The sequence below is a fragment of the Myxocyprinus asiaticus genome, chromosome 40 (assembly GCF_019703515.2).
Source record: "Myxocyprinus asiaticus isolate MX2 ecotype Aquarium Trade chromosome 40, UBuf_Myxa_2, whole genome shotgun sequence".
Classification (NCBI taxonomy): Eukaryota; Metazoa; Chordata; class Actinopteri; order Cypriniformes; family Catostomidae; genus Myxocyprinus; species Myxocyprinus asiaticus.
The window spans coordinates 17087548-17100661 of NC_059383.1; the positions used below are offsets into that span (position 1 = coordinate 17087548).

At 35.7% G+C, this 13114-nt stretch overlaps 1 protein-coding gene across 1 annotated transcript in view; it reads right to left on the reverse strand.

Annotated features, from left to right (window-relative positions):
• LOC127430620 (rho GTPase-activating protein 32-like) overlaps positions 1-7749 on the reverse strand; it is a 130940-nt gene extending 123191 nt beyond the window's left edge. The window contains exon 1 of the mRNA XM_051680511.1: positions 7307-7749. The gene's annotated coding sequence lies outside the window, so the exon portion shown is untranslated. The remainder of the gene's footprint in view (positions 1-7306) is intronic.
• Positions 7750-13114: the final 5365 nt, after the last annotated feature.

The window sequence follows — 13114 nt, forward strand, 5'->3', positions numbered from 1 at the left end:
GAATTGTTTACACGTAAAGAATCCAATAAGAAATTCCAAAGCAACTCTACATAGTGGAGACCAGTGGAGATGCTTTTCATGCTCTGTGCGACTCGCTCGCTTGGCTAGAGTGAGGGGGTCAGGGGACGAACTGATGTATGCGCTTCCACTAATTAATGGACATGCAGCCTGGAATGACAAAGCCCTCATTCCAGCACAATGAGCCCTTAGCCTTCAGAGTTGGGGGTTAGAGTTGAGACAAGGCTTTGTGTGTGGCAGTACTGGTTTTCAACGGACAATGAATCCTTTGATTGCACTGCAAACTTTTCAGTCATAGAGAGGATGAGTTAAGTATGGTTTAGTTTGGCAAATGTAAAGGTTACGTAAGCATTAAGAGTATTGTGGAAGGTTTAACAAAATACGGTACTCCGCTTTGCTCATTTGAATAAATGCAGCATACTGAAAACGTCTGTGTTGGCATGATGCTGCATATACGCCGCTAGATGTCAGTGCAAAATAAACATAAATTTTACTGAATGCACCTTAAAAACACAAAATTGCCCTTGAAGGTCCATGAAAACATAGCAGCATAGAGCCATTACAGCAGCGAGCTACAGTCTTTCATCATTCATCAAACTACTAGCATTTTAAGCTGAGCATTCACAACTGTTTATGACACTGGTCAAAAAAGTGCTTTGAATGCTGCTCCCACCACCATGACATGGACTAAGTGCTTTAAAGCCTAAACACAAATAGGTAAACAGCAGCTACACACATAAAACACTGCTTACTTGCTGACACAACATATCTTTAGGGAAGAAAGCGGGAGATAAGGTTGAGTACAACTTGTGTTTCTCTCTGCCTAACGGCGAGTCAGCTTAATGCACAGCACTTTACTGGATGCATTTGCCTCATGTTCTCTCAGTGCCAGTTTGATTAGTCTATTTGGTTAGGCTGCATTGCGTCAGCCTGACTCAAACACCCTTCAAATGATCTCAGCTCTGAGGTACTCCTAAACCCTCTCAAATAAGCCACCCAATTACAACATTTCTGTTCCCTGCCAAGCTTACTCAGTCTTTGCATGGACTATTCCTCAGCTCAACTGACTTATGCAAGTCCCAACTGGAATATTTAATATCTGATCACAGCTGAGCTGAGAGCCAGAGGATGTTCACCCTGTCCTATTAGTGAGACATTACTGAACATTATTTTAGTATATAAATGAGAGATCACCAACAAGTTGTTGTGGTGCATGTTAAAAATCTTAACAGAGAGAGATAGCTTTAATATTTAGCCTGGCAGTGCAATGCACCGCATAAAACAAAGTTACAACTATGTCACAATAAGCTAGATGGAATTTAAGTCTTGCAGAAGTGGGCTAACTTTGTATTACTATTATTCTCTGAGACAACATGCCCATTCAACTGAAAATATTAACAAATTCCCTTGAAAAAGGCACAAATGTTCATTCCAAAGACGTGCATCGTATTAGTCAAGCCACCAAGAGGAAGCTTTGTGTGTCTACCTTCCCACAATGCTCTAATGGATTTCTGAAGAGTATGGCCTTATGTCATTCTGTTTTGCATGTGTTTTGCATCCTTTGAACTGCAGAAACTTTGTTCTCATCCAAAGCATCCAATAATTTCAGCCCCATAACCTAAACTCATATCAGCCATTAAAGTGTGTCTCGCTTCATGAACGAAGAGAGAGAGAAAAAAAAAACAAAGAAAAATAAATAATGACAGCAATAAGTTTCAAGATTTCAATGCTAAGATTTTAAATTCCTCATTTCACAGAGCAGTGTTATGACCTGGAGGCATTCACCAAGTACACATGAAAAAATGCAAACCAATCCACATAAGGAAAACAGATGGCTGCTGTAGAGAACTGAATGCGAATATCACAGCTGATGATGTGGCTGACACTGTGTCTTGAATCACAGAAATTAAGCTTGTTCTAGAAATAAACTCTTTAAATGAATGATCCACGTTCTTTATAAGTGAAGCTCAATCGACAGTATTTATGGCAGATTAATCCAAAAAATTATTTATACTCCTCCTCCGTTTATTTACAAACAAGCAAGAATTGCACTTACAATGGAATTGAATGGAGCCAGTTCAGAAACGTTAAAATACACAATGTTTCAATAGTATAGCCCCAAGAAATACACATTACATGTGTTAACATGATTTTACAGAGATAAAATCACTTACAACTTTGTTGTCATGACAATGTGACACCAGTAAACTTTGTAATCATGTAAACAACGTATCACAGGTAAATCCTGGTAGATTTATCATGCTAAAATCATGTTATCATTATGTTAACAAGGAGTGTAATGGTTCTCAGTAAAAAAACTAACCGTACAGTTCGCCACCCACAGTTCGGTAAGCATTGGCACCGCGGTCGGTTCACCTCAAGTTTAATGACGCATCTGGAGCACAAAGTTTGGTGAAGAAAACAAAGCATCAAACAGACAGGCACAGTTACAACCTCCACTAACGCACCATAATGGATCTGTAGATGGATACGCTCTGCCTGTGTTTCACGTGGGTCAACTTGATGACATCACTGTTAAGCAAGTGTTGTGTGTAGTTGAAAATGGCAAGCGGAGAAAACGAGCCGCTGACAGAGAAGGCCCCTGCGTTTCTCCTTTCTGGGAACATTTTCTTTTTGCAGTCAATTACAACAGCGATAGTCAAAAAACATTTACAAACAGGCACTGTTTGCAGACATCGCTCGGCGCGAGTGCCGTATACAACACACTCTCACAGCAAAATCGTCAGGATTCATATGACTTTTCTAAATTTGGCTAATTCGTATGATAACTGCACTCGTTTGAATTCCTATGACTTTCACTACAGCCAATGATGTCGCTGGACATCGTTTACTTGCTTCTGTCACACACAACAGCTTCCTATCATGTTTACACACTCTACTGATTGGTTAAGTTTAGATAAGGGGTTTGGGTAAGGGTATAATATTAATGTCCTTAACGCCTCATGCGCGAAACTCACGCTTACTTCCGCGTTAGACAACCGGGAATTTGCACGTGATGAAGTCGTACGAGTTTATGCGAACAACATCGTGCGAGACCATACGAAATAGCCAACTCGTAAATTATGTATGAATTTTCATGAGATCGGGTGCGTATACTGGTAATATCTGTCAATAATGCACGTGAGGGTTTAAAACACGCAAGTTCTTCTTGTTTCCTCGCGCTGTAATCTATCGTGAGCGTCAATAATGCACTTTGATTAATGGCATTAAAATGCCAATATAGTAATACATTGATACATGATTAATAATTTACGCCGACTTCACCCAGGGAAAGAGCTGCAGGTGAGCCGAAACTGCACACACTCCCTTCCATTTTTAAGCAGGCACTCAGTGCTAATTCAGACAGACATGTAACAATAACTAAAGCGCTTGGGGTGTTCATGTGGGATTTCCACGTATGATTAAAATACTCGAGCAGCATTATCACACCATCCCTTCTCGTATGCATTTTAATAGCAAGGTCATTCCTTTTATAGTGATGTACAGCTTCCGAATACTGAATGTTGAGATGAATTTGAAGTGCACTTTATGTTGATGCATGTAGCGTATTAGTGCAGGTATTAAGTTAAAATGTTGATTTAATAATTAGAGAAAATGTTTTTTTTAGTTAAGGATTCTGACGAAAATTAACCATGGTTTTACAGTAGTAATATTGTAGTAACCATGACTGCTGTCACCATGGTTTTCTGAGCAGAAATCATGGTTTTGATGCAATTAACCATGGTTTTACAGCAGTAATACTGTAGTTTCTATATAGTAACCATGATTTTACTATATACTGTAACCATGACAGTAACCATGTTTATATTGTGGTTACTATGATTTTACTAAAAATGCCATGGATAAACTATGGTTACTGTTGTAAAACAATGATTGTTATTTAAGGGTAAACCTGTTGAAGTGTTTACCAAATAGTATTCTTTGAATTTGGCAGTAATATTTTTTTCTGAACAAAGCAAATACCAAACCGTACAGAAACCGTGACCTTAAAACAGTGATACAAACCAAACCGTGAGAAATTCGAAACGTTGCACCCCTAATGTTTACGTATTGTGGCTATATTTTTGAAACAGTGGTTATTTTAACATTTACAGACTGACCACATTCACTTCTGTTGGAAGTGCCTTACTGTAACCACAATTTTTGCTTCTTTTTTTAATAAACAAGGGACAAGTCTATATAATTTTTTTGTGGTAATCAGCATTATGCAAAAAGATACAAAATAAATGCTGTTGATTGAGCTAAACTTGTATTGAACCAGGAACATTCCTTTAATCTTGAATTAAACTCTGTTTCAGTCTAAAGCCCTATTCGGATGGGACTACTTTTCCCTGAGGAGGTCAGAGAATTTCGTGTTTCATAGACGTACTTTGTGATTTTAATCCCGTCCGAATCTGACAAGTCAGTGTTTTTCTCACATAACCTCTGTAAAAATTCCAGAGGAAATTACCTACTGTTATTCGACTAACTCAATTGTCCTCTGAGAAATCTAATCCTGCCCGAATGCGAATGTCTGATTACTGATTATTGAATTTTCACAACGCTTCTCCTCATGTATTTTGAACTACCATCTAGAATGCCTGCTGTGCACCTTTCAATTTGGATGTAGATTTTTTTTTTTTTTTTTTTTTACATACAACGGAAAAATAAGAAAATAAAATTATAAAGGAGAGCCAAATCGTGGAAACTGCACAGACTACTGTATTATCAGTGGCAGGTAAAATACTCATCGTAAAAAGTATTGTTTATTTCAGTGGGTATATTATAAGCAGCCACTTCTATAAACTCATGTGAAGTTTGTTTTAATAGGTTTTTTTAAAATAAGTAATTTATAATGTATAATTAATAAATTAAAATTCAATCAATAAATTAAATAATTAGTTAATTAAAATTTATTTTTTAAATGATAAGTAATTTTAAAATTAAACAGATCAAGTTTAGACGAGACATTAATTTTATCACCTAAATTAATCCAATGTGTTCAACCTTCTGTAACGGCCACATCTAGAAAACAGACACTTCCATCTCTTTAATAATCACGGAGATCTCAGTCCCGTCCGAATCAGTACATGAAATCACAGGCGTCGGGTGATGATAATTTTAACTCAAACGTCGTTTAGAAAACTAATCCTGTCCAAAAAGGGCTTATGCCTATCACAGACAATCTAAATTTACCAGCTTTAATTCAGAGAAAGGATTTAGACTAGAGCAAGACTTCGCCTTATGACATGTTAGGGCTTATCACATGTAGCCTTAAAAATGAACATGCTGGTAAAAAAGCATCAATGGTAAGATTTTAATAAAAATGTAATATGTGGTATTGACAAAAACATTTTTAATATTAATACAGAAACATTTCGAGGAGAAATGAGGTCACAGACATTTAGTTGTCGTTATTTGTCATTTGGTCACTTATTTAGTAATTTAATGAGTTGTCAGGCCCTTTGTGATAGTACTCTGACTTCTCATCACATCCTTTAAAGTGATGCAGTGCAATGTTCCCAATACATAAGCATTTATCTCCAGCTTAATGCATTACAAAAACCTTTCAATTTCCCCATGAAATTACACGTTTGACAAATTTTGTAAACCACTTTTCAAATACAGTATGCATTAAACTTGTATTCATGCAGGGAGTGTCTTCACTAGCTATGTAGGTCACATATCACTGCCATATCCCACACTGCCTGTCTGAGTTAAAAAATAGATGAACTAATGAAATCAGAGTATCAGACTTTGATCTCGTGCCTTTTGGGAAGGAAAAGCTTCAGCAAGCAGCATACTACAAAAAAGGAACTCAACATGCGATCTTTGCAGAGAAGTAGATGCTTTTGATTTGGTCAGCATTACCCAGACTTTTTGAAAAAGTTCTCATGATAGCAGTAACTTTTAGTACAAAGCACATGAGCCGTTATCAGTTTGGATGTTTATATTGCTTCTTATGAAAGTAAACACCAATTGTTACATCAATATGCCATTAAGCATGTACTGTTATAGCGTGTTATTAAAGATGTTATATGGGATTATTCTCTAAATAATCTCTCTTAGATCAGTTAAAGATATTGTATGTTAACTGATGCAAGAAAACTGGAAAGCTGAGAGGAAATAAGACCTCAAAAAGCTGTAAATGGTGCACCAGTTAATAACAGCTCATCATTTTAGCAGCCAATCTTGCTGTCAACTAATTCAAGTAGGGCAAAAATTAAAGGCAAGACATCAGAAAATGAAGTGGGTATATCTAACAATTCTGGGCAATGACAGGTCTCTGTCATACCATGATAGAGTAGCCAACACAAAAATGATCTCAATTATATGTTTGAATTTGTTGCAATGTTTTGTGTATGTCGGCATTCCAATTATTATCTGGCTAGATTATTGTGGTTGACCTCAGTAAGACTGCTCAGAAAAAGAAATAATAATGTAGGCTGAATTACAAAACAGGCAGAGCCTAAACCAAATCAATATTTTGAGCAGAGCCCAAGAGCACAGAATTGTTTTGATATGCGACCATATGCCTCAAGCTGACTCTAAAGTCTTTAAGTCAAGTCTAAGAATCTTTTAGAAACTTTAATATAATTTAGGATTCTTGTCATTATATTTCGAAAGGAAAGTGGCGAGAGGAGAGCATTTTTCACTGTCTAAAAGCATACTTACTGTGATTAGTAAATACAAAACCCCTCACAGCAAAAGAGGGAGGCACAATCAGACTTAATAGCAAGTATGGGCTCTCCATGCATAATCAATGTACTAGAGAGAACACTGCACATTAAACCTTCCACGTTGTCATTTGTAATGAGTGAAGAAATAAACGCTGATCGCCAGATATACAATTATACATTTCTTATTTATATAAACACTGTTTACGTCATTTCTTACCCTGTTTCTGTGTATATCTCTCACTTTTAAGGGTGGATAAAAAATAAATAATTTAAAGACAACAACTACTGAGAGTAGGCTAGTGACTACACAGATACACAGTCGTCCCCCCACAGACTGTAACGTCTATGAATATAATCTCCTAATCTATTCAAACTTTCCACCCACTCCACTAGGTGTGAACTCGTATCAGAACAAACTGCAGCAATCCATTACAAATGAGCGATATAAATGTACAGCTATTTAATTAACGGAGTTTATTATAGGAGAGCACGCGATTGGCCACGCGCGCGCACACACATGCAAGCCGCTCCGCTTTCCCCGCTCGCTCATGCGTTTCACTGATGTTATTAGTAACTTTAAAGGAAAGTCGCTATGTTTATATACTCACAGGTGGTAGAGTTGTGTAATGAATATTGGAGTGTCTGTCGCTCAGTACCGCTCTCTCCAGTGATCCTCCTCAACGAAGACCGCAGCGAGCCAACCGAGAATCCCGGTGCCAGAGAGTCGCATTATGGGAAAAAAAAAAAAAAGAAAAAAAGAAAGGAATCTAAACGAGAAAAGCCCCAAACGTCCACACGTATTGCTGTAGAAAATTACTCTTCAGATAACTGAAATTATGAAGATACATGAAAAATCTCCGTGTGGGGAAGGGGTCTGTCGTGCTAGCTTTGCAGCAGCTAGCTACAACCAACCAGCTGTTCGCGCGCGCGGCGTTCCTGACTGAACTTTAAACAAATATGATTGAATATGTAACCCGTCACGCATGTAATGTCCGTTTACATATCTGCGGATATATGAAGAGAAGCGTGGTGTCCTGTAGGCTGACGTCTACGTACCACCACTTGCCAGGGAGACTTCGGTTCAACATTCAAAAGCGTGACCGCGCTGTGGTATTCCATGCGCGCCGCCGCGTGACCACATCTAGTGCGATTGGGCGCGTATGTCCAGACGAATGTATCAGGGCACATTGAGTGTATCATTCATGAATTTAGTTTTATGAAGACTTTTTGTTTGATCTATTGCCTATGTATGACAAGAATTTGTCATACTGTGCTCATTATCACCCTTTAAATATTGGCACATGAACGCAGACAGTGTGAGACTATTAGCCTACACAATAATTTTGCAAGACTTCATATTCTGATGGCACCATAGTGCAATACATGCTGTCTGTAAAAAAGCATAATTGCAATACAGAAACAATTGCACTACTCAGTTATTTACAAATTGTAACATGGTGTAAGTGCTGAAATTGCCCCAAACCACACAACACTACACATGCAACATTAAATATTTTAAAATAAATTCAATATTTTAGTCTTTGCCAATGTAAATATTAAATGGAATACTGTTGGCACATAGTACTTACACCAAAAGATGGCAGGTATGTAATAGTCTTTGATTTATGAAGGAAATTGTAAAAATGTTATGTTACAATGCCCAGCCCCCAGTCTCTCTTATATAAGCAAGCTCACACATGCTGTCATTTTTTGAGTGTCTTTTATTATCTCAAAATACAAAACATTTTGATGCAGGGAAATGATTACATGGTTCTAGCATTTAAAAATGTCAATGAGCTGCACTAGCACCGGGTCATGTGAAACTAAGTGCTGAGGGTGAGATCAGTATCTACTATTATTGTTTTATTAATTTATGAAATTTGCAGCTCTACTTTAATCTGTACATTCTGGTCTGTTGCTGAGACTCTGCCCATGTTGTCAATTGTTTGTGACATCAACATCATTTCCACTTCAAATGTGGATCCTAAAGCTAGACAGAATTTGTCTTCACTTGATGTTGATTCATTCTGTCTGATGTTGTGTGGCTGTCAGTCACTTTAGAGCTGCTGGAGAGTGAAAAATCGTACCATTCAAAGTATTGATTGGAATTTGAAACTCATCTCAACATCTTGCGGACTCTGGTAGCATAAGGGCAAGCATTAAAGAACTATGAGAGAGGTGAACAGGTTTTACCCTATGGGTGCCGCTTGTAATTTGATTTTTCTGAGACGTATAAAAGCACACCGAAATGATACAGAAAAGCTTTTAAACAGCAGAAGTGATCATAAAACAGGTAAGATTAGATGATACAGAACAAAGAGGATACTCACATTCCACAATAAGTCATTCAACATTTTATAACATAATATTTTCCCTGTCATATGAAATGGGTAAGACAACACAAGTTGTATGGACCACATTTATGATACTTTAACGGTTCTGTTTGAACCATCTGAAAAGTAAAAAAACAAAAAAACAAAAACAGTCAATTTTTATTTATGACAAAAATTATGACAGTAGTTACACACTATACATTCCTGTGTTTTTCTTTATGATCTTAGATTACAATGCAATGTTGTTGTGTATTAAATGTTTAATTCAGTTAAGTTAATGTACAGGGAAATGGTAACAGTGTACAGCGTATGGACCGAAACCTATATTAACAGAAAATAATATATTTAAGTAATGGCATATTACTAGTTGGTTGATTCTGGATGTTTATGAGGTCATACTGTGATGTGCAAATTGTTTTAGAAATTAAATTAAATGAAAAGAGATAGTGATGGTGCAAACATATTACATCAGTACAATGTTGAGGCTTGCAACAGGTTTAAGATTTCTGTTTGTACAGTTTAAAATAAAAAAAAAACAATTGGGAAAATATTATAGTAAAACAGGATTCATTAAAATGTATATTGACATTTATTTATTTATTTATTTATTTATTTACAAACAAGCTAGACTTATAGCACTATAGTATATTTTATACAAGAGCCGGAAAAAAAATTAGCTGCAAATAAAAATTGGCCAAAATATTTTGCACCATAGCTACAACCTCTTACATTACAAATGTATTTTACTGTCTGCCAAAGGTCTAGTTCCAGTATTGTCTAAGTGTCAAAGCTGGTAGCACATTCACGGAACAAAGTAGACTCTTCCGGTATTGATGTGTGATTTTCTCACTTGTGTTCACAATTTTGTAAATCTACATGACGGATGTGACGCACAGAGTAACCTCTGTCTGGACCACAAAATACAGTAGATCAGCAATAGCACCAAGTCATGATATGTTAAATGGCATGGCTGCTTACACACTGAGGTCTCTAGAAAAGGTTACTGTGATTGTTAGAATACCTACTACAAAAGCAATTTGCATCATCCGCTATTTCGCTAATGACCACACCATGCTACCATGAGCATCTAACAGCAGAAAGAACATATATTTCTCCATAAACAAGACAGCTAAATTGGAATAAATCTTCTCTCTGTTTTTATCGCAGTACAAAATTAAAGATTCCCCAATTGTCCTTTATTACGTAACTATAAATATCTGTTATTTATACATACAGTACACTGTCAAAATATTTCTACTGGTACAGTCTGTTGACTATAAGAATACAGAATACATACAGTATATCTTGGACTGTGCTGCTATACATATTGCAGGTGTCATATACCCTACCCCAACCCCATCCGCATATCATCACATGCCATTTTATTCATCAGAAAAAAGACAAAGAGATCTTGTTCTGATCAGTCACACGGCACTTGAGCTGAACATAATGGAAAAAAGTAAAACAACTGCTGCAGGTATATTGAATTGCACGTGATTACCACACAATCAGCAAAGCTCATCAGACATACAGTACTTCACACATGTTTACACTATGTGAAATGTGTGCAGTTCTGTTGTATGACATTTATGTGCCAAAAAAGTGATGAACACAAATAATACATTCCACATTGCACATTTCATAATTCACTGTCATTCCAAAAAATAAGCAAATATCATATCGATAGTCATAATCAATAATTTATTAAATAATATTCAGCAAATTCTCTATACTATATGTTCTCTAAAATTAAGATAAAAATGTTTGAAAATAAAAACATGAATGAAATTAACAATGAATGAAATTTCGCTTTAATATTGGTTTTATCTGTAACTGTGTAATCTGTAACAATATCTTTGTTATTTGATTTTGTATTGCTTGAACCAGAGCTATAGATGACAATGAAAAGAAATGTTATACCCAACAGGCAACACAAAAAGTAGACAACACCATCCACTTTGGTTTGCAATTTTAATAGCATGTGTAACTTTTAACAATTATATTTTATAAGTTATACCATCTTTAATAGTTTTATCATTTACAGTAAAGATATTTGAAAGTGAAGGTCTGCTACATTTTTCTATATTTTCTATAGGATCAAATAACAAAAAATACTCTATTATCACTCATCCATCAACAGCCACAGTGTACCACATATTCTCATATAATATATATATATATTACACCTGGTGGTAGTTGTGTATGTATGTATTTGTCTGCTGTGGAGCTGGTATTATGATAATCCCTATGCGTTTCCTGCAGGCTCACGGTGCACTTAGTGCCATGTGAGGACATAACCTCCACATTCGCTCATCCTCTACATTGTGCTGATTCAATGCTTTCTCTCTCTCTCCCTACCACAGAAATGAGCAGCAAGTTAATTCATATGCTTTTTGCATCCCTGATGTACTATAAGAGGTTATCTTTTGAGAGGTTAACTTATATAGAATTGTTCGTTTAAATTGTTAGTGGTGTCTACAATTGGAAAATCATTGTACATTTGTATATGAGTACACACAATTTGCAACAGTCATGAAAAAAAAAATAGGATTAACACGCAGTAAGGGAAATTGTAAGGGTGTTTTTGTCTTTGATATTATATTTGAATATTATATTATTGAATAATCATAAAGTGTTAAATTCTACATGGTAAAATCCACTTTTACCTGCTCAGACTAATTTAAACTTTGTGTACAAATTGTTTTGTTTGTTACATTATTTGTATAATTAATTTGGAGGGTTTCTTTGAATATACAGATTGTAATCACAATATTCAACAAACTACCATACACTCTGTTTCTTAATGCCACAATTTCTATTACAGTAAGTGAAGAAAAACATGTTATTTGGACACCCCAAAATGATAATTCTCATCAATTACTCACCCATATGCCATTGCAAACTCCTATGACTTTCTTTTTTCTGCGGAACACAAGAGACAATTTTTTTAAGGATACATGTGTTGGTCCATACAGTGGTTTAATCAGTGTCTTCTGAAGCGATATGATTGGTTTTGTTTGAGAAACAGACCAAAATCTCAATGTTTTTCACTATAAATCTTGACATCTGCAGTCTCCTTGGTGTGTTCATAAGAGAAGCTCGATTACACTTCCTTGCGATTGATACATGCACAGAATGAAAAGGGAGTTACAGTTTGGTCTGTTCTCAGCCAAAACAGATCACATTTCTTCAAAAGACATGGATTAAACTACTCGAGTCATATGGATTATCTTTCTGCTGCCTTTATATCCTTTGTGGAGCTTGAACATTTTAGACCCCATTGACTTGCATTGTATGGATATAAACACATCATATATCCTTCAAAAATCTTCTTTTGTGTTCCGCAGAAGAAAGAAAGTCTTACATGTTTAAGACAGCAAAAGAGTAAGTAAATGATGAGAGTATTATAATTTTTGGGTGAACTATCCCTTTAATGGTGTTATAATCTCTGTTAAGGAAACCTTATTTTCCTCTCTGTTCCTTTAGAACAATCAAACCATCAAATAATTATTTTAAACTAATTTTATGTAGAAAAACACAAAACAATGTCTCTTCGCACCCATGTTAAAACTTGTGCTACAAAAAAAAAAAAAAAAAGATAATAAATACAAATCTATTCTCTGTTATGTAAGCACGTATCTAATACAACAAGGGCTTGACTCTCAAAAACGCAACCACTCTCCATTTTAAAGTTCTACACCTTCATAAAACTATCCCAAATATTTCTTGCTAATGTACATGAATCTCTATCCAAACATCTTCAACTAAACTATAAACAGACTAGCTGAAGAACAGTTTGCCTATGAGTAGAGCTTCATTCTTTCCAAAATGAAGTAATTTTCAGGTGCTTGACAATAATGCAATATGTACACTGTCTTGTAAGTTGCTTTGGAAAGCAGGTGTCAGGTGTTCAGAACATAAATGTGAGCATGATGTAAACATAAGAAAGAATGTTTTATGACAAAACTAGAAGATGCAAATTGCAAAATGTTTAGCAGATGTGAAATGGTGATTTATTTGCAATCAAAACAAAGGAACCAAGATTCACTGAGATGTTTTTATTAAAAATTAAGCACCTCAAAA